The 23,794-nt window shown below is 40.6% G+C and overlaps 1 protein-coding gene and 1 long non-coding RNA gene across 4 annotated transcripts in view; one reads left to right on the forward strand and one right to left on the reverse strand.

Annotated features, from left to right (window-relative positions):
* Positions 1–23,794, forward strand: part of GRID1 (glutamate ionotropic receptor delta type subunit 1) — an 823,000-nt gene that overhangs the window by 107,805 nt on the left and 691,401 nt on the right. The window lies entirely within an intron of this gene.
* On the reverse strand, positions 1,395–22,301 carry LOC142160333 (uncharacterized). 2 transcript variants are annotated; one of them, XR_012693162.1, is made up of 3 exons: positions 22,248–22,301; positions 20,551–20,735; positions 1,395–1,680 (listed from the first exon to the last, which is right to left on the reverse strand). It is a non-coding gene; the product is annotated as an uncharacterized LOC142160333 (long non-coding RNA). The 2 variants fall into 2 exon arrangements; XR_012693163.1 differs by having other exon boundaries at positions 22,242–22,292.

The following is a 23,794-nucleotide window of genomic DNA, read 5'->3' on the forward strand; positions in this document are numbered from 1 at the left end:
TACTACAACTTATGTAGTATATGTTTCTGTACAAATAGTAATGTTGTTCATGCTGTGCTTACATTATCAAAAAGCTTCTTTTTATTTGTTCCGCAGCAGATACATCTTTTTATTGCTCTTCAAACAGATTTCAATTTTATTTTATTTTTGTAATGAAAAGTTGTTTGAAAGGCACAAATGAATCAAGCAATTGTTTTATATACACTTACATACATGGATGGTTTTGTGTTCATTTAAAATGCAGTATAGTTATTGACGTGCCTCAAATTCCTTAAAAAAGGGATGGAGACAGGGTAAATTCCCAACAGCCTACTCTCTGTAGCTAACAGAAAGTAGGCGTTTGCCCAGGGACTACCATGATTGTTGATAAATAGCCCCCCCGCCCCCCATTTTGGTGCCAATGCTGAGGTGTTTTTCAATGATGTAGTGGTGTATCAGCTGTGACTAGACAATTGAACCATAATGCCAAAATGGCCCATCCACTGTCAATTTTCCAGGTACTGTTGTCTCTTTTGCATAGGGAAATATGTTTTAATCTTTTTAATAAATGTAATCAATTTTGTAAACCTTTTTTCCTCCACATTAGCGGAATTAATAGTCTAAAGCTGTTAGCCAACTCAAGCTTGTGCTTACCTGTAAAGACTGACCCGGTGAATTGGTTAATTAACTCTTACTACTACGCGCCAGTAGTACTGACTATCTCTCACCCACCCAGTGATGTTTTTTTTTGTTAATTTGCAGTGATAACTAATTTCTTCGTTTTTATTGCTGCGATTATTGAAATAAACATCTGACTTATCGCCGGAGTAAGGGGTCTATTGATAAATAGGAACCTAAGTGCTGTAGAGAGAAGCATATGATTGGTTGTGAGCCTTTCCCGATCATTCATATGCCCTGAACACCATCATAGGGGAACACGGAAGACACATACTGGGAAGGCGGCATGATCTCAGTAGGCCCATGGCTATTATTGCAAGAACTTACATTCTGAAGAAACATTCTAACACACAGGTTATTACAGTTTGTTTACCCTACACATACAGGAAAAAAAGAAAATCAGACGCTACAGATCAATAAATAATTAATAACCTGGATGTGACTGCAGCTAGATTTGGGGAAGTGACAACCCACACAATCAGCAAACAACAAACAAAAAAATATCAGCGCAAAACATATACCAGAAAATGAAAAGTAATAATGATGGAGGAAAACCAATCGGCATATAAAAATATATAATATTCTTTTATTTTAAAACCAATATAGTTTTTGACCGTAATTTACAATCCAAAAGTATTATAAGAATAGTATATTACAATAATAAAAATTCAAACCAATGAATTAAATGGTCCAATAACATATTAATTTAAGAATATCAAAGAAGAAATTCACGTATGTATATATTGGTAAAAATAACGGGTTTCCAGACCTTATTAAAGAATTAAGACACCACATAAATATTCTATTACGGAGAAATGTCCCATATAGGATAGGATACTTTAAAAGTTTCAATAACAATGGATAAAAACCAAGCATGTAAATCTCCGAAAATAGTAACCGGCCAAAGTATAGAGAAAGAAATACATAATACGTCTCCTGAACTCCACTTATGCTCGCCGAATGCAGCTCTCCAGCTTGGAATATTCCTGTATACCACGTTTGATCGGGTGTGCACCACTAATTCTGTCCGGACAGAAAACATAACATAATAAAATGAATTAACGTTGAGATAAAACATTTTTCAAACTAGTCTCTCAAGGAGAGGTAGACCTGGAATGAAAAATAGTCGGGGCCCATTGGCTACTCTGAATATATTATATAATATGGTGTATATCAACAAAAAATTAAAATAATAGAGCATTATCATATATGTTATACTCAATATTGACTATTGATCTAGCAGACTGTGAGAACAGCTGTGAGGTGCCCATGTACAAGGAGATCTGGACACCAAGATATAAGCAGGACTGCTCACTAGCCAGTTCTTTGTCAGATTTAACTATACACGTACAAATATTTGTACAACCAAATCTGAAAGGTGTAACCATTCTGCGCTCTGGCCAAATGGCCTTATCTCATAAGGCACAGTCAAGTAGCTTTGATATTAACTGCATAATCTGTCAGATGCAGAGATCATCCTACTGGATTTACCAGCTATACATATATGCTTCTAAATAGGATTGTCAGCTTTTGGACGACCCTATTTAGAAATGGATCTGAGTTATACTGAGCCCAGACATACTGCAAGTTGTGTATAATTAGATAATAAAACAACCTAATTGACTAGCACAACTTTAGTGTAATTGGTTATATACCCAAAAGTCTCTGCAAAATGTGAATATACTACTTTGAATATGTAAAACTGTTCCAGAAATTTCATTAGTTGACAAAAATCACAGTTTGCCTATTTTAAACGTCTTAATATCTTCAGTTGATTCTCTAACAGTATTATTGATTGTTACCTGGTAGTGTACTTTTCAATTACAATTTTTGTAATGCACAGCGAGAGTGTGGCAAATGCCACAACATTTAACAGACATTAATGCATAACCCACAGAGAGTAATAAAACAATCAAATATGGAAGTAAGAATTCCTGCAGAAAGCTTTATCTAAAAAGAAATATTGGAACATCAAACCTAGAATCCCACAGCTTCACTAAAAATAAAAATGTCAGATTCATTCCACAGGCTCTTGAGATTATTTAACTAGAGGGGATCTGTAGCATTTGTCATTTGTTCACATTTTTTTTTTATCAAAGTAAGCATGCAATCTGAGGATATGTAAGTCTGAACCTGCCAATTTCATATCTCTTATTAGAGCAGAGAAGACTAGGACTGCTCAGCATCTGAGCCTGTGTCGTGTTCTACATTTTATTTCTTTGCTTTCTTGTGTTTGTGTATTATACAGTGTTTTTCACCATAGCACTTAGCAGTACGCAGTTACTCTTAGTCTGTTGTGCTGTCAGTGTTTTAGAGTTAAAAGAAAAAAATGACAGTCTTATTCCAGTATAAGGTTCAGATGGCTTCCTTTTCCAGCTCATACACAAGAGTTCACAGGGCATTGTAAAAATTGTGTGTCATTTGTGAGCTGGTGAAAGCAATAGGTACAAGGCGGCTCTTCATTGAAAAGAAAGTGGAGGCGGAGGGGGAATACCGCCCAAGAGATAATAGCATGTTCATTTAAATGGGTCACAGGGGAGCTGAAACAAAAGCTACATAAATGGAAATTGGCCAGTGCTGCAGTGTCTCTAGTAGAGCTTTGCTTCTTATCATGAACTGAGTGGGACAAGGTTAACACAGCAGCTCTGGAATAAAAATGACCTCCTGTAATTGGGGTGCTAAAGGTAGTTGTAGATCTGTGACCAGAGCATGTCTGCTTATGGGCTTTGATTAGTAGGCATGAGGCAGTAAATGTCACTATTCATTCCGCTGCATGTTTCCAAGCAACATCAACTTTGACTGCTTTAACATTCTAAATGTATGCAATTATAAACCATTCAATGATGCCTTAAGTACAATGAAAAGGGAGTCATCTAGATTAGACAGCCCTTAAAATGATTAGTATTTTTTATAATTTGCACAAATCTGTGATAAAATTCCAAACAAACATGCAAACTATTCCAGTGTGTACACACAACTGTCACCAAGTGGCATTTATGAACTTCAAAATCCGAAGACACAGAATGTATTTATATGATGGCAAGTAACTCTGCTTGTTCACTTAGCACATTGCAAGCTGCACTTCCACTTCATGATTTTGGAAACACCCTTGTAAAAGCAATCTGTACCTAGTATAGTGGTTTGGCGGATGATCTGGAAAATGCAATGACTGGAAATAGTAAAACATCAATCAAACATTAAATTCAAGCCTAATCCCCCCCTTTTTTCCCATTTATGCATTAGATTAATCATAGAGTGGCAAGACAGGATAGACTTTACTACATGTGTCCCTTCTGTGTGTTTATTTTCGTTAAATTTGTCTAAGTGGGCCTAGAAATGCTCTTTCTCCCAGAATTACAACTGTAAGGTGCAAAATACCTGATCACTGGGACCTCAGAGGTGGCTGAGAGTTCAAGTGCTTTTGCTGGGAGGAAAAGGCTATGTGTCCTCCAGTAAAGCATTGTAAATGTGTCACTTTGCTCATTTATCTTGTTTATATAATCCGTTTCCCCATAGTTAAATGTAATTTCTGCAGCTCAGTGAAAAGGTAGGCCCACTTGCATGCCAAATAAACTCTTGGCAAAGAAAAACCCTGCAGATGCTACCATCTTGGCAGGCAAATTTATGCTCCTCACCATTTCCCGAACCCAAGTGCATAAAATTATAAGAGAGCAAGGACCTTTTGCTGGGATAAATCACGGACAGCTCTACCCTAGCCTTAATTCCATTGCTAACTCTAACGAACGCCAGAGGGGCATCGCTATGACATGGAAGGAACAGTTGGGAGATGTGTATGTATATATATATATATATATATATATATATATATACATATATAGGTGTGTGTATATATATTTATATATATATATATATATATATATATATATATATATATATTATATATATTTAAATACAGTGTATCTCTCCCTCCTCTATGTGTGTGTATCTCTGTGCCTCTCTCTCTATTCATATATATATATATATATATATATATATATATATATATATACTGCTCAGGAAATCTAGGAATAGGTGCACCAAATGAATGTTTTATATTAAAAGTACAAATGATGTTAATAGGATCATATATTATTAAAGAAATATAGATTTTATGGATTATAATTCAGTTATGGTTCCTGGTACAGATATTGCCCTTGCTCAGGTTCAAATGAGCAGCTTATTATGGTATAACACTGACCATATGAACCAACGCTTGAACCGATGTCACACAAGACAACGGAATGTTCATTCCTAAATTATCAACAAGACAACCTAGGCTATTGCCTAAAGTCTGAAATTGAAGGCTAAGGCAGGCTATAGAAAATTGCTTTGTTGATTGTGATGTGCCTTCCTCTTCTGTGTTCAAGAGCTTTGTCAATGATCCTTTCTTGATGTCAGATTTAATATATAGCACACAGACAAGCTCATCTGTGGATGTATAATGAATGCATAATGGATGTGGAAAAGACACTTTAATGAGGCCCTGAAATTGCCTTGTGCTGAGGATGCACTTAGGTGTTTTCTATGTATATGCTGCTTATAAAGTATAATCTGTGAATTTTGGAATAAACTCACCAAACATACAATGAAAACATGTTAATAGTAGAGATGTTCACTGACCCCCGTATTCTGCTTTTGGTTTTATTTTTGGATCTGGATTAACTTTGTGTTTTGGTTTTGGCAAAACCGCCTTTGCATGTTTTTTAAAAAATCACAAAATTTTGCTTTTTGTCCCCCTATATTATTATTAACCTCAATAACAACTAATTTCAAGTAATTTTCAGTCAATTTTGACCACCTCACACGTCACAATAATATTTTCATATATTTTCAAGCAAAGACTGCAGCGACCTGGCTGGATGATAAGCGACAGAGCAATGACTGAAACACACAGCAGTTCCTAGCACATCTAGGAAACATTTGCAAACAGCAGTGGCAGAAAAGAAAAGTGGTTCAAGATGGAATTGTCTTCGGATCATGAAACCAGTTGTGGTTCATTTGATTGCTCCACCCGTTTCTTGGATAACTGTGGTAATTCTACAGCTAATACATGGCGATGAGCGCTGACTTCCCCGGGATGCTTGCTTTTATCAGACCCAGACCAATCCAGGGTACCAGACAATGCACTAAAAAGAGCCATTGTAATTCAAAAAGCAAGTTCATCACTGAGCTTCGAATCAGCCTTAATTCATTTTAAATTATAATATTGTTAGGTACCTTTGACATAAAGTGCAGATTACAAACACTTGATGAAACAGCAACAAAGTGGAAGGTAATAATTATACATGTCTATTTAGACATCCATGCTTACATTACTTCTGCAAGCAACATTGTTCTTTGCTAATAAAACTGTTGTCTTTATTCCATTCAAAAAAAAATTAAAATAATCCTACACCTACAGTATGTTTATCTTACATAGGGCCTACTTTACCCCTATTAGATTGGCAAAATTTCGCCCGGATGCTACCCCTAACTGTCCGAAATGCAATTCGATCAATGCTAACTTTTGGCACCTACTATGGGAGTGTTCATGTATACAAATCTTCTGGCGAAGGATCAGGAGATGTATTCAGGTTACTGGAATTGAAGTGTCTCTTAGTTCACCGGCCACTTGTCTCTTTGGGCTCCGATTGAAGGGGAAAGTTAATAAACTGACAAAAATGTACATTTCACAGTTATTGATGTTGGCTAAGGTCTGTATAGCGAGGCTGTGGTTGGCCCCGACGAGTCCCACGGTTAAAAATTGGAAGGCACTGGTCAATACCACCATAAGGCATGAGAGATTTGTTTATACTAGCAGACAGGCTCTGAAGGAATTTGAGAATATATGGTACAGATGGTTAGAGTCTCCATTCTATCCTATGTCATCTAGTACAGATGCTCTATCTACTTAAATGTATGGCTACCGCAGTTCTTATAATAAGTATCTGAGTCCATGTAATAAACCCTGCATGTGTAACATACTTATGTATAAGCATTTACGATGTATGATCCTGAATGAATATAGCACATTTATTATTATTATGCTTTAATGTAATCTTGTAAATTCCGTCATTTAATTCCGATATGTATGCGATTGTTTTTCTTTTCTTTTTGTTGTTTAGTATGTTTATATCTTAAAAAATTTCAATAAAATTACTGGATTTAAAAAAAAAAATAATCCTACACCATTCTTTGGATGTTGATAGTTGATAGTAAGATCAGGAGGAATTACAACAGAGGTGTCACTAATTCTGGTCAATTATTTTACAGTAAACAAGACTAGATGTCAAAATGTTGTGATGAATCATCTGCATCATCAAGGGGTGTCTAGGATTTTTGCAAAGCACACAACAGTATATAGCACATGTAGGTAACATTGGCACACAGTTGTAGCTGAAAGGAAAAGTGGTGCAAGATGGAATTATCCTCGGGCCCTTCCACCCACCCTTATGTTGGATCTAAAAAAGGACATGCACACTTTTACAAACCAAGCACTTCAGCCACAAAAGTGGCACTCCTTGAGGCTGAAGTGCTTGGTTTGTTCGGGACCCCACAAAACAAGCTAGCTATGGACTTAAGGCACCTAAAGTAATAGTGCTGTTAATAAACGCTACTGTGGCAAGATGTTGTTATCATCATCCTCAGCCTTATCCACAACCTCATCAGTTTGTACATCATCCTCACACATTATTAATTCATCACCGCTGGAATCCACCATTACAGAAGTCTCAGTATTTTGATTTAATTGGCAGGAAAGGCCTTCCTCGTAGACATTGAAGTTCATTTTTATGAACATCATATTTTCCACATTTTGAGGAAGTAGCCTTCTATGCCGATCACTGACTAGGTTCCCGGGTGTGCTGAAAACTCTTTCGGAGTACACACTGTAGGATGGGCAGCTTACGCATTGCAAAGCGATTAGGTACATGAGTCTCTAAATTCCCCTTTTTTCCTCCCAGTATGTAAAGGGACTGTCTGATGTGTCTATTTCTATGCTGTCATGAAAATATTCCTCCACCATCCTTTGGATGTTGATAGTAGGATCAGGTGGTGTTGCGGCAGAGGTGTCATGTTTTTTTGGTCAATTCTTTTAGACAAGACCAGATGTCAAAATGTTGTGTTGAGTCATCTGCATCATCCCTGGGTCCTTTGGGAAAGCTAAGTATTTTTATAGCAGCAGTTGAGTGAGAAACTGAAGGAGGAGACGCCATCCTGTCACGTAACACTTGAGTTGTCATCTTGCTCACCAGGAGCTTCTTGCATCTTTTCAGATCTGGGTCAGTTGGAAACAAAGACAAGACATAGCTCTTAAACCTAGGATCAAGCACAGTTGCCAAAATGCAGTGATCTGATTTCAAGATTTTGATAACTCTTGGATCCTGCCGAAGCGAATAAAGTACTTGATCTACAAGTCCAACATACTTAGTGTAATTGCTTTCTTCAATCTCCTCCTTCATTCTCAAGCTGCTTTTCCAAAAGCCTAATTAACGGGATCACTTGACTCAAGCTAGCAGTGTCTGAAGTCACTTCACAGGTGACTAGTTCGAGTGGTTTCAGCACCTTGCACAATACGGAAAGTATTCTCAACTGCGCTTAAGTAAAATGCATCCCCCCTCATTTCCCAATGTTATGGCTTGTGGAGTAAGCAATGATGGCTTTTCGCTGTTCCTCCATCAGCAGAAGCCTATACGGGGTGAATTTCCACCTTGTCACCACCTCTTGCTTCAGTTGGTGGCAGGGCAAATTAAATTGCTCTTGTAGCTGCTGCAATCTCCTGCATGCTGTTGCCGAATGCCGGAAATGTCCAGATATTTTACGGGCCACAGACAGCATCTCCTGCATATCCTTGTCATTTCTTAAAAAGCTCTGCACCACCAAGTTTATTGTGTGAGCAAAACAGGGAATGTAATGAAATTCACCCTGCTGTAATGCTCTCACAACATTGGTGGCGTTATCAGAAATTACATATTCCGAGGAGAGTCCAAGCGGGATAAGCCATGTTGCAATGACATGCCTTAGTTTTTGTAACAGATTGTCAACTGTATGCCTCTTAGTGAAGCCGGTGATACACAGAGTAGTCTGCCTCTTACAAATGTGACATACTTGGGTACATGCTGCTGCTGTCCCTGCTGGTGAAGGCGAATGACCAACCCAGTGGGCTGTCACAGTCATATAATCTTTAGTTTGCCCAGTTCCGCTTGTCCACATATCTCTGGTTAAGTGTATTGTGGATAAAATGGTATTTTGTAGCCCAATAATTACATTTTTACCAACCTTCTGGTAGAGGTGAGGAATAGCTTTTCTAGTGAAATTGTGTCGTGATGGAGTTTGGAAATGGGGACACAAGACCTCAAGTAACTGTCTAAAACCAGCTGAATTAATAGTGGATATTGGACGCAGATCTAATACTAGCCTAGACGCCATGGCATCTGTGATCCGCTTTCGACTGGGTGACAGCTTTCATACTTGCTTCCTCTTGCAAAGGATTATTTAACAGTTAATTGTTGCAAACTACTAGTAGTCTTCTTCTTGGTCTGCTTCTGGGATGATGATTCACCCCCAGCAGCAGCAGCAGCAGTAGTGGAACTAACTCTCAAGAATTTTTCTGAGGAATCCAGAATAGTGGAGGAGTCATCTAGCCTTAGCAACTTGGATGCAGGACTAACTCCGATCGTTACTGAGGATATTAATGAGGACGGTGTTGTGGGTGTAGATTGCAGGTGTCGGGATCTAACTGACAGAAGGGACCTAACTGATGATGGACTGCTTGTTGTTATTTTTTTAGCATAAGTTTCCAATTTTCCCAACAGCTTGCCATGAACTCGCTTCAAATGGTGCAACATGGATGAGGTTCCTAGATGGTTAAAGTCCCTACCTCGACTGACTGTGGCTTTACAAATGCTACAAATGGCTAGACAACTGTTGTCAGGATTTTGGTAAAAATAATTCTACACATAAGTGGTGGATTTATTGGTCTTATGTCCAGGCATGACAATGGCCTTCTTCTTATGACGTGTAAGAACTGCTTCCACCAGTGCAGGACTTACACAAACAACATTATCCTTATCAACATGCTCATTAGCGCCCTCGTTGGCTACACAATTATCCCCCTCATCCTGTTACAATTCTAAAGTGGCATTCTCAATTTGTCTATCACCGGCTACACTTGGGCTGTACATGCACACATCGGCAGAAATGCTGAAAGGGGCCTTCTTTATGGGTACACTATCAGGATAGTCAGGATTACACATAGCATTCGTGGATAGACTCTCCTCAGGGATTTGTTTCATTTCTGAATCTGAACATACATTTACCTCTTATGCCTTACTGTTTTCTTCCAGCTCGGCTTTTACACGTAAAAGTATTTGGACACCACTTTTGGAGTTCAAATGACAAGGTCTTGCTTGGTCATGACTGACCTTACAAGAAGATACCTCAGTGACAATTGCAGAACTCGCACTCATAGAGAAAGGTGAAGGCCTTATTCTTTCCTTGCCACTGCGTTTGTAGACTGGCATGTTGGCAATTTTAATTTTTACTGCAGATAACTTTGTCTGGATTACAGGTCTTTTTTTCTTGACCAAGATGAAAAGGTGTTTTATTTTACATTTTTGTTTCCCTGACTTACAAACACTATGCACTTTAACATAGGCTTTACCAGATGACGTAGAAGGATTACTATCATCATGACTGGTGCAGCTGCTTGGTGCTCCTGCTCTTCTGTGTACTGCTGTGAATCCATTTTGATAACACTGTACAATTTGACTGCAAATTCAGAAGACCAAGCCTGCCAGCCCTGGATTTTCTGTTTCAGCAATGACATTTAGCAATGGAGCAATGGAGCTCTCCTCTTTGTGTGTTACCTATATAACACTGTACAATTTGATTGCAAATTCAGAAGACCAAGCCTGCCAGCCCTAGTATTTCTATGTCAGCTATAACAATTAGCAATGGAGCAATGAAGTTCTCCTCTTTGTGTGTTACCTATATAACACAGTACACTGTGACTGCAGATTCAGAAGACCAAGCCTGCCAGCCCTATTATTTGTATTTCAGCAATGAGAATTAGCAATTGAGCAATGGAGCTCTCCTCTTTTTGTGTTACCTATATAACACAGTACAATGTAACTGCAAATTCACAGCAAGACTGCCAGCCCTATTATCTGTATTTCAGAAATGATAATTAGCAATGGAGCACTGGAGCTCTCCTCTTTGTGTGTTACCTATATAACACTGTACAATGTGACTGCAGATTTAGAAGACCAAGCCTGCCAGACCTGTTAATTCTATTTCAGCAATGACAATTAGCAATGGAGCAATTGAGCTCTCCTGAATGTCACTGGAGACTTTGAAGAACACTGCTACCCCTCCTCTCTCTTTACCTATGACACTACCCAACTGCTCTAGAGACTGGCAAGAACTGTGCTACCCCTTCTGTGTCCCTCTGTGAAATGGCACTGGATCACCGTGGAGGGCGGTACTTATAGAATCCAAAACTCCAGCTCAGCTCGGTACTCGGATCTGCTAAGTTCAAGTGTGTTCGGTTCTCGGGAAACCGAGACTGAACATTTCTAGTTAATACTAGACCTCTTTACAAGCATGCTATTTTACACATTTAGGTGTAGTAAAATGATTACAAGATATTAATACAATAAAACATGCCTATTTTGAATGATGTTTCATAGAATGACAGCATAAATCACATGTAAATAGCAATACTTTGTATTACATTATTTATTAGCTGACAGTAGCAGGTACCACAGCGTGTGCAAAAATATAATGCTCAATTTTCTCATTACACAAGTATAAATTCAGTGTAATGAATATTCCAGTAAATCTATAGATTTGTGATTTTCCAACTGATCCATTTCTCCCCACAATAGCACCATAAAATACACTGAATATTTGCTGCAGCAGGGCACATGGTAATAACCTGCTAATAAGTATTTGTAATGCATCACAATTCACTGTGCCCGTCTTGATTCATTACATGAATTTCTTGCTCTGTAAATGGCCATAATTATGAAAAATAGTCTAATACTTGCAAATGGAGTCGGCTACTATTTAGAATACAGTAATTGACATTTGAAATAAAGGAAGATAATGATATCTTATTGGCACTTGTTTTAATACCATATGTAATAGTATAATGCTATTAAGCCATATTTTCATATGGAAAATATGGCTTATTTGTAACTTTTATTGCAGAGTTTACTATATATATATATATATATATATATATATATATATATATATATATATATATATATATATATTATTTTTTTTAAACTTGTTTTCTTTGTATGAAAACATGCATGTGAATCGTCTTCTAGTATTAATTTTGTAAGGGTTACCTAATACATGTGTTTGTTTTACCCTATGTCAGTTAGCTGCATCCAATACAGAGTGGATTGATCTCTGTTAAACTCATTATTCACAGTCACTGAAGTGCAGGATGCCCCCAAATTAGGATGTAGCACTTCATATGTATTCTGCACTTGAAGTAATATGGGACAAGTGTTTACATTGCAGTAAGCACAGCTAGTTGTGCTGCTGGTAAAATGGTTTTATTGATTGCATGAGCCAGTGTCTGAGCATATTTATGTTGTTATATAATCATATACCATAGTGAGGTTTTTATTGTATAAACATGATGGTAGACTCCCCTGAGGGCTGAGTCCACCAGTAGATCTCTTGGTTTCCTTGTATGGTCTGTCAGCAGTGAATGTGACTAAATACATGCTTTTCAGTTATGAGGTGATTTTTTTTTTCCGTAGATACTTGTAGAACAAAACAATAAATTGAACATGTTTTTTTTAGGAACTGATAGCACAGACAATATCAATGAGATTTATAGTATAATGCGTCGGTTCCCAAAGTGTGCGCCGCGGCACCCAGGGGTGCACCTGCGCTGTCACGGGAGTGCCGTGAGCCAGCCATAGGAAAAAACAAAGAGCACATAAACTTACCAATCCGCGTGGTGCCGGGACCCAGCAGACTCCTCTCTCCCGCAGCTGTCACTGACGTCGATATTCAGTGACAGATGCGGGAGAGAGGAGTCTGCTGGGTCCCGGCGCCGCGTGGATTGGTAGGTTTATGTGCTCTTTGTTTTTTCCTATGGCTGGCTCGTGACAGAGGGGCAGACAGAGGGGCGGATGAGTGTGACAGCGGGGCAGACAGAGGGACAGACAGCGGGGCAGAGAAGTGTAACAGAGGGGCAGACAGCGGGGCAGACAGCGGGGCAGAGAAGTGTGACACCTATATGTGATGACTTAAGACACAGTGGGTCATTTCTAAAGCAAAGCAGGGAAAAAGCTGCCAGTCCTGTGCTATAAAAATACATGAAATCTTTTACATTATCTGAGACTGATTTATGCCTCTGTGCTCAAACTTCTTTAGTTGCCTACTAACACATTCTTCCAAAATTCCCTTCATAGAAACATATCTGACTTTGTTTAATAAGTTTAACTATTACAAAACATGTTGGCAGAATCCTATTTGATCAGTCTGCCAGAGCAGCATATGAGCACCGCACCGCACTGTTGCATCTTTCCCTGACATCATGAGCTGTAACTACCAGCCAAATCTCTCTCTTTAATATTTAAAAATGTGTACTGTGTGTTTCAAAAAATGCATAAAAAATAATCCTTATAATAAATGGCTATCAAGTAGGGATGAGCGCACTCGGATTTATGAAATCCGAGCCCACCCGAACGTTGCGGATCCGAGTCGGATCCGAGACAGATCCGGGTATTGGCGCCAAATTCAAATGTGAAACTGAGGCTCTGACTCATAATCCCGTTGTCGGATCTCGCGATACTCGGATCCTATAAATTCCCCGCTAGTCGCCGCCATCTTCACTCGGGCATTGATCAGGGTAGAGGGAGGGTGTGTTAGGTGGTCCTCTGTGCTGTTTAGTTCTGTGCTGTGCTGTGCTGTGCTGTGCTGTGCTGTGCTGTGTTCTGCAGTATCAGTCCAGTGGTGCTGTGTCCTGTGCTCTGTCCTGCTGAGTTCCGTAGTGCTGCTGGGTCCTGTGCCGTGTCCTGTTCAGTCCAGTGGTGCTGTGTCCTGTGCTCTGTGCTTCTAAGGGCATAGTTATTTCCCCATTATTCCCAAGTTTTTAAAAAATAAAAAAAAAGTAAAAAAAAATAAAAAATTTAAAAAAAAAAAAATATATATAATAATTATAACCAAATTTGCAAAACCAATCCAGCAGTATAAGTCCATTGGTACTGCAATATTACCAAGTTCACACATTCTGCAGTATCAGTCCAGTGGTGCTGTGTCCTGTGCTCTGTCCTGCTGAGTTCCGTAGTGCTGCTGGGTCCTGTGCCGTGTCCTGTTCAGTCCAGTGGTGCTGTGTCCTGTGCTCTGTGCTTCTAAGGGCATAGTTATTTCCCCACTATTCCCAAGTTTTTTAAAAATAAAAAAAAAGTAAAAAAAAATAAAAAATTAAAAAAAAAAAAAATATATAATAATTATAACCAAATTTGCAAAACCAATCCAGCAGTATAAGTCCATTGGTACTGCAATATTACCAAGTTCACACATTCTGCAGTATCTTGTGCTACATATAATGGAGACCAAAAATTTGGAGGATAAAGTAGGGAAAGATCAAGACCCACTTCCTCCTAATGCTGAAGCTGCTGCCACTAGTCATGACATAGACGATGAAATGCCATCAACGTCGTCTTCCAAGCCCGATGCCCAATCTCGTAGTACCGGGCATGTAAAATCCAAAAAGCCCAAGTTAAGAAAAAGTAGCAAAAAGAGAAACTTAAAATCATCTGAGGAGAAACGTAAAGTTGCCAATATGCCATTTACGACACGGAGTGGCAAGGAACGGCTTAGGCCCTGGCCCGTGTTCATGACTAGTGGTTCAGCTTCACCCACGGATCTTAGCCCTCCTCCTCCTCCCCCCCCTACAAAAAATTGAAGAGAGTTATGCTGTCAGCAACAAAACAGCAAACAACTCTGCCTTCTAAAGAGAAATTATCACAAATCCACAAGGCGAGTCCAAGGATGTTGGTGGTTGTCAAGCCTGACCTTCCCATCACTGTACGGGAAGAGGTGGCTCGGGAGGAGGCTATTGATGATGTAGCTGGCGCTGTGGAGGAACTTGATGATGAGGATGGTGATGTGGTTATTGTAAATGAGGCACCAGGGGGGGAAACAGCTGATGTCCATGGGATGAAAAAGCCCATCGTCATGCCTGGTCAGAAGACCAAAAAATGCACCTCTTCGGTCTGGAGTTATTTTTATCCAAATCCAGACAACCAATGTATGGCCATATGTAGCTTATGTAAAGCTCAAATAAGCAGGGGTAAGGATCTTGCCCACCTAGGAACATCCTCCCTTATACGTCACCTGAATAACCTTCATAGTTCAGTGGTTAGTTCAGGAACTGGGGCTAGGACCCTCATCGGTACAGGGACACCTAAATCCCGTGGTCCAGTTGGATACACACCAGCAACACCCTCCTCGTCAACTTCCTCCACAATCTCCATCAGATTCAGTCCTGCAGCCCAAGTCAGCAGCCAGACTGAGTCCTCCTCAATATGGGATTCATCCGAGGAATCCTGCAGCGGTACGCCTACTACTGCCACTGCTGCTGTTGCTGCTGTTAGTCGGTCATCTTCCCAGAGGGGAAGTCGTAAGACCGCTAAGTCTTTCACAAAACAATTGACCGTCCAACAGTCGTTTGCCATGACCACAAAATACGATAGTAGTCACCCTATTGCAAAGCGTATAACTGCGGCTGTAACTGCAATGTTGGTGTTAGACGTGCGCCCGGTGTCCGCCATCAGTGGAGTGGGATTTAGAGGGTTGATGGAGGTATTGTGTCCCCGGTACCAAATCCCCTCGAGATTCCACTTCACTAGGCAGGCGATACCAAAAATGTACAGAGAAGTACGATCAAGTGTCCTCAGTGCTCTTAAAAATGCGGTTGTACCCACTGTCCACTTAACCACGGACATGTGGACAAGTGGTTCTGGGCAAACGAAGGACTATATGACTGTGACAGCCCACTGGGTAGATGCATCCCCTTCCGCAGCAACAGCAACAGCTGCATCAGTAGCAGCATCTACAAAATGGCTGCTCATGCAAAGGCAGGCAACATTGTGTATTACAGGCTTTAATAAGAGGCACAACGCTGACAACATATTAGAGAAAATGAGGGAAATTATCTCCCAGTGGCTTACCCCACTTAGACTCTCATGGGGATTTGTGGTGTCAGACAATGCCAGTAACATTGTGCGGGCATTAAATATGGGCAATTTCCAGCACGTCCCATGTTTTGCCCACACCATTAATTTGGTGGTGCAGCATTACCTCAAGAGTGACAGGGGTGTGCAGGAGATGCTTGCGGTGGCGCGCAAAATTGCTGGACACTTTCGGCATTCAGCCAGTGCCTACCGCAGACTAGAGGCACATCAAAAAAGCATGAACCTGCCCTGCCATCACCTCAAACAAGAGGTTGTGACGTGCTGGAACTCCACCCTCTATATGCTGCAGAGGATGGAGGAGCAGCAAAAGGCCATTCAGGCCTACACAGCCACCTACGACATAGGCAAAGGAGTGGGGATGCGCCTCAGTCAAGCGCAGTGGAGACTGATTTCCGTGTTGTGCAAGGTTCTGCAGCCATTTGAACTTGCCACACGAGAAGTCAGTTCCGACACTACCAGCTTGAGTCAGGTCATTCCCCTGATCAGGCTGTTGCAGAAGCAGCTGGAGAAAGTGAGGGAGGAGCTGGTAAGCCATTGCGATTACACCAAGCATGTAGCTCTTGTGGATGTAGCCCTTCGTACGCTTTGCCAGGATCCGAGGGTGGTCACTCTTTTAAAGTCAGAGGAATACATTCTGGCCACCGTGCTCGATCCTCGGTTTAAAGCGTATGTTGTGTCTCTGTTTCCGGCGGACACAAGTCTACAGCGGTGCAAAGACCTGCTGGTCAGGAGATTGTCCTCTGAAGAGGACCGTGACATGCCAACAGCTCCACCCTCATTTTCTTCCACATCTATGGCTGCGAGGAAAAAGCTCAGTTTTCCCAAAAGAGGCACTGGCGTGGATGCTGATAACATCTGGTCCGGACTGAAGGACCTGCCAACCATTGCAGACATGTCTACTCTCGCTGCATTGGATGCTGTCACAATAGAAAAAATTGTGGATGATTACTTTGCTGACACCATCCAAGTAGACATGTCAGACAGTCCATATTGTTACTGGCAGGAAAAAAAGGCAGTTTGGAAGCCCCTGTACAAACTGGCTCTATTTTACCTGAGTTGTCCCCCCTCCAGTGTGTACTCGGAAAGAGTTTTTAGTGCAGCGGGGAACCTGGTCAGTGAGCGGCGAAGGAGGTTGCTTCCTCACAACGTTGAAAAAATGATGTTTATAAAAATGAATAATCAATTCCTCAATGAAGTACAGCACTGCCCTCCAGATACTACAGAGGGACCTGTGGTTGTGGAGTCCAGCGGGGACGAATTGATAATGTGTGATGAGGAGGAAGTACACACTGTAGGGGGAGAGGAATCAGAGGTTGAGGATGAGGACGACATCTTGCCTCAGTAGAGCCTGTTTAGTCTGTACAGGGAGAGATGAATAGCTTTTTTGGTGTGGGGGCCCAAACAAACCAATCATTTCAGCCAAAGTTGTTTGGTAGGCCCTGTCGCTGAAATGATTGGTTTGTTAAAGTGTGCATGTCCTATTTAAACAACATAAGGGTGGGTGTGAGGGCCCAAGGACAATTCCATCTTGGACCTTTTTTTTTTGCATTATATGACCAATCAACAGTCGTTTGCCATGTTCAAAAAGTAAAACCAAATTTAAAAAAATACAAGAAATTAAACCAAAAGTAAAATGCCGTGTCATAATTTAAAACAAGAGGTATTGACGTGCTCTAAAACTACTGTATTGTTGTTTATATTTTATAAACACTACACTTGAAAGCTTGAGTCTTTCAATAAAAAAGTAATTGTCCATTGCACGAATATTTGCAACAGGGACAATTTTAGGGTTAAGAAAGTCAACTAATAACACTTCGACGCTGTCTGTCTTTATAAACACTACACTTGGAAGTTGGAGGAGGTATTGTGGCCCCGGCACCAAATTTACTACCGGGGCCACTCCACTGTGCAGTCCATATTTAGGTGTATCAGATATTAAACAACGGTGACAGTTGATGCCCAATTTTTTAATTATATTGTGGCCTCGGTACCAAATTGTGTACCGGGGCCACCACACTATGCAGTCCAGATACTTGTTTGGTGGAATTCAGACCAGTTGAGGGTTTTATTATTATATTGTGTGGACCACTCTATCTATACCACACTACAACTCTATACCACTCTATTTCATACTTTAATTCTATTTCATACTTTAATTCTATTTCATACTTTAATTCTATTTCATACTTTAATTCTATTTCATACTTTAATTCTATGACTAATTACCATAAAGAGGAACAAAATAAACCAATTTTACCAAAAGTATAATATGACTTAGACTTACAAACACTACACTTGAAAGATCGTGCCTTTAAATGAAAAAGTCAGTCTTCATTGCACGACTATGTGCAACAGGGACAGTTTTTTGGGTTTACAAAGTCAACGAATAACACTTCGACCCTGTCTGTCTTTAACATACTTGATGGGATCTCAATGACGAATTGTCTGTACCATGTTTGGAGGAGGTATTGTGGCCCCGGTATCAAATTGGGTACCGGGGCCACCCCACTATGCAGTCCAGATACTTGTTTGGTGGAATTCTGACACGTGGAGGGTTTTTTAATTATATTGTGGCCTCGGTACCAAATTGTGTACCGGGGCCACCACACTACGCAGTCAAGATAGATAGATGCGTATCATAGATAAAGTTCATTCAGTGGTGTGGGGCAAATTGAAAAATATTCAAAATGCACTGACATTATCAAAAACAAGAGGTTGTCACACGCTAAAACTCCAACATGTATATGATGGAGAGGATGGAGGAGCAGCCGTATGTGTAGTGTAATGCAGACCTGTTGAAGGTTTTTTATATATTTTATTGTGGTGCCCAGTGCCCACTCCTCTAGGCAGTCCAGGTACATTTATTGGTGCGAATCATAAAAGTTCAGGGTTTTTAATATATCTTGTGGTGACCCACTCCTATACGCAGTCCAGGTACATTTATTGGTGTGATTCATAAAAGTTCAGGGTTTTTAATAGATATTGTGGTGACCCACTCCTCTACGCAGTCCAGGTACATTTATTGGTGCGAATCATAAAAGTTCAGGGTTTTTAATATATCTTGTGGTGACCCACTCCTATACGCAGTCCAGGTACATTTATTGGTGCGATTCATAAAAGTTCAGGGTTTTTAATAGATATTGTGGTGACCCACTCCTCTACGCAGTCCAGGTACATTTATTGGTGCGAATCATAAAAGTTCAGGGTTTTTAATATATCTTGTGGTGACCCACTCCTCTACGCAGTCCAGGTACATTTATTGGTGCGAATCATAAAAGTTCAGGGTTTTTAATATATCTTGTGGTGACCCACTCCTATACGCAGTCCAGGTACATTTATTGGTGCGATTCATTAAAGTTCAGGGTTTTTAATAGATATTGTGGTGACCCACTCCTCTACGCAGTCCAGGTACATTTATTGGTGCGAATCATAAAAGTTCAGGGTTTTTAATATATCTTGTGGTGACCCACTCCTATACGCAGTCCAGCTACATTTATTGGTGCGATTCATAAAAGTTCAGGGTTTTTAATAGATATTGTGGTGACCCACTCCTCTACGCAGTCCAGGTACATTTATTGGTGCGAATCATAAAAGTTCAGGGTTTTTAATATATCTTGTGGTGACCCACTCCTATACGCAGTCCAGGTACATTTATTGGTGCGATTCATAAAAGTTCAGGGTTTTTAATAGATATTGTGTTGACCCACTCCTCTACGCAGTCCAGGTACATTTATTGGTGCGAATCATAAAAGTTCAGGGTTTTTAATATATCTTGTGGTGACCCACTCCTCTACGCAGTCCAGGTACATTTATTGCTGCGAATCATAAAAGTTCAGGGTTTTTAATATATATTGTGGTGACCCACTCCTCTACGCAGTCCAGAAAGATACCTTGTTGCAACGTTTTGGACTAATAACTATATTGTGAGGTGTTCAGAATACACTGTAAATTAGTGGAAATGCTTGTTATTGAATGTTATTGAGGTTAATAATAGCCTAGGAGTGAAAATAAGCCCAAAAACTTGATTTTTAAACTTTTTATGTTTTTTTCCAAAAAAATCCGAATCCAAAACCTTAAATCCGAACCGAGACCTTTCGTCAAGTGTTTTGCGAGACAAATCCGAACCCCAAAAATAACGAAAATCCGGATCCAAAACACAAAACACGAGACCTCAAAAGTCGCCGGTGCACATCCCTACTATCAAGTGCGATCACCAGAAAAGTAAAATGCTTCAAGCATCTGCAAGAAAACACTTCTTTGGTAACAATTATGTATGAGCCCTAAATGTGCCCTGTGATTGGTGGTGTTTTGATTTAATAACAGTGCAGGGAGGGTTGGCAGACAGTGGCATAAGTGAAGGGGAGAGCTATTCCAATGGTTTGCTGGTGATATAGTAAGTTTAAAGGAGGCAGGATTAATTATATTGTCAGTACAATGGGGGCTGGCCATATGTTCAGCAAAGTGATCTGAGAATGGGACCAATGCAAGGTAGAAGGAGGCAATGGAATCAAGGCGAGAACCACTAAAGTATCGCTAGAGCTGGAATAAGGCTCCGTGGGGCCCGGGGCACTTAAGACAGGGGGGGTTATTATATATGACAAATAAACAGGCAAAACTGTGTGCACTACTGTTAGGTACACGCAGCTCTGCCTTCACAAGTAGTACAGTGTGAAGCGGGGCATACCTCCCAACTGTCCTTTCAGTAGGACCAAATCCTAAGCGAGACGGTCACCGAAATTCTGGACTGTCCCACCAGATTCAGGACAGTTGGCAGACTGTCCTCCTCTCTGATACCTGTTCTTGTCACTGTCACCACCTGTGGCTGTTGGATCATTTGCTGCTTGTCTGGATTCTGGAATGTTGGCGGCCCTACATGTAAAAAAAAAAATGGGTACACAAAATTCAGAAAACTCCAACCATCCCTGGCATTTAATCAATAGCACCCACATTTAATAATTAGGCCTGTTTCCCTCCCTCCAAACAGCCCCAGCAATAAATTAATAGCATTTACATTTAATATAACCATTTTCCAAAAACATCACGACATTACATAATTAATATTCACATTTAAATAATAAATAGCTCTCCTTCCCAAACTCAGCCCTACATTCAATTAATAGCCCCAAACCATCCCAGCAATAAATTAAAGGTCCCTTCACTCCATATTAATTTAATAGGCCCAGTATTAAATGAAATTATCCCACCAATAAATTAAATTGCCCCACCATCACCCCACAAATATTAGCACCCATTAAATAATTAGACCCAACATAAACTCCGCCGTTAAATTAATACCCTATCTCCCACCAATGAACTATTAAGACAGCCCCCTACCTTCCCTCTTATCACACAATATATTAAGACCCTCCCATTCCAACCTTTAGCAGCCCCCACTCCTATCCTAAACACCCTTTAGTAGCCCCCACTCCTATCCTACATACCCTGTAGCAGCCCTCACTCCTATCCTACATACCCTTTAGCAGCCTCCACTCCTATCAAAACACCCTTTAGTAGCGCTCCTTCTATCCTACACACCCTTTAGTAGCCCCCTCTCCTATCCTACATACCCTGTAGCAGCCCTCACTCCTATCCTACATACCCTTTAGCAGACCCAACTCCTATCCTAAACACCCTTTAGTAGCCCCCCTTCTCTCCTACATACTCTTTAGTAGCCCACACACACACACACACACACACACACACACACACACACACACACACACACACACTTTAGCAGAGTGACATACACACACTTTAGCAGTGATACACACACACACTTTAGTAGAGATACACACTTTAGCAGAGAGAGAGAGAGACACATACACACTTTATAGCAGAGACACACACACTTTAGCAGTAACACACACACACACACACACACACACACACACACACACACACACACACACACACACTTTAGCAGAGAGACACATTTTAGCAGAGAGAGAGACACATACACACTTTATAGCAGAGACACACACACTTTAGCAGTGACACACACACACACACACACTTTAGCAGAGAGACACACACTTTAGCAGTGACACACACACACACACACACACACACACACTTTAGCAGTGACACACACTTTAGCAGAGAGAGAGAGAGACACATACACACTTTATAGCAGAGACACACACACTTTAGCAGTAACACACACACACACACACACACACACACACACACACACACTTTAGCAGAGAGACACATTTTAGCAGAGAGAGAGACACATACACACTTTATAGCAGAGACACACACACTTTAGCAGTAACACACACACACACACACACTTTAGCAGAGAGAGAGACACATACACACACACACACACACACACACACTTTATAGCAGAGACATACACTTTAGCAGACATACACTTACCTTGTTCCTTCTGCAGACTCCCCTCACTGCACACATGGGACGGCAGCTGTCATGTGACACGTCCCATGTGACCTGTGTAGGAGACTGCAGCCACAGAAAAGGGGGGGGAGTGGGGAGAGACCATTCTCTGTGGCCACAGTAAGGTAGGTGGCTCTCCCGGAGGAAGGGCCAGCTACCTAGTACCACACTGCCTTTCCCCCTCCCCCGCCGTTCGGGGTGGGGGGGGGGCGCGCTACACATAATTTTTTTTTTTAAAATAACTCCTAAAAAGACACTAGTCGGCCTCCTGAGGTCGTCGGCCTCCCGGGGTTTTTCCCGGTAGGTTACGTTGTCAATCCGCCCCTGGTAAGGCGACATCGTGAGAGAGGGTAGAGGAGGGGGGACAGCATGACAGAGAGCAGAGGAGGGGGGACAGCGTGACAGAGGGGGCAGTGTGAGAGAGGGCAGTGTGTCTGGATGCAGAGGAGGCAGTGTGTCTGGATGAAGAGGGGGCAGTGTGTCTGGATGCAGAGGGGGCAGAGTGCCTGAGGGCAGAGTGTCTGGATGCAGAGGGGGCATTTTTGCATACAACTAAATAAGTATTTCTGTCCTGACCTAAATACTTATTAAATTTTTTTGACCCAACTACTTCTAAAACAGGACTGCTCAATAATTATTTTGGAGGGGTGCCTTGAAAAAATTTGGAGACTCTAAGGGTGCCGTGAACTGCAAAAGTTTGGGAACCACTGGTATAATGAATAGGTATGAAGTGATTTCTAAAGTACTGTAAACAAACACTTACTGATGTGTATGATGAGTGTAAAAAAAATATGCTTTGGGGTATACTTACAAAACTGCTGGTTTGAAAAAGTTGCGATGTTACCTGTAGCAACCAGATTCTAGTTATCCTTTATTTAGTACATTGTACAAAATGACAGCTAGAATCTTATTGGTTGATGTAGGCAACATCTCCAATTTTTCAAACCCTCAGTTTAGTAAACATACCCCTTTGTCCTTTAATAACAACATTACGCTTTGGAAGGATTTTTCATGAAGGTTAAAAAAAAACAAAAACAAACCTTGTCCATCCATAATGTCATGCTTTCATGTTTGGACAGTAACTTCCTCCATCCCCGACAGCTGCTTTTCAACCAGTCAGGTTCTTTGATTCATTTGCCGGACAAGATCCTGGAAACCACAAGATAAAGTAAAAATGTAAATAACATATTTATACCACATTCATAGGGGGTACAGGACATAACAAGGCTGCTTTCCACCAGGTTTTTTTCTCTAGTACATTTGAATGATCTTTAGTGTAATTATATATGTCAACCCCTCATAATAAAACCAGTTTCAGCCTATGTATTTAAGCTGGCTTTTATAGTGAAGAAGCAGTGTATGTAAGGAAAAGCATATATGAATATAGAAAAATTACATTGTTAAAGATTCTGCGGTTACACCTTAATTGCGTTTACAGTTCATACATATATATTGTTCAGCATAAGAAATACAGTATAATAATATCAATGTAAAGTTAACCCTTTATTCACCACCATCTATTCCCTATA

Source organism: Mixophyes fleayi, chromosome 6 (genome assembly GCF_038048845.1).
Source record: "Mixophyes fleayi isolate aMixFle1 chromosome 6, aMixFle1.hap1, whole genome shotgun sequence".
NCBI classification, from domain to species: Eukaryota; Metazoa; Chordata; class Amphibia; order Anura; family Limnodynastidae; genus Mixophyes; species Mixophyes fleayi.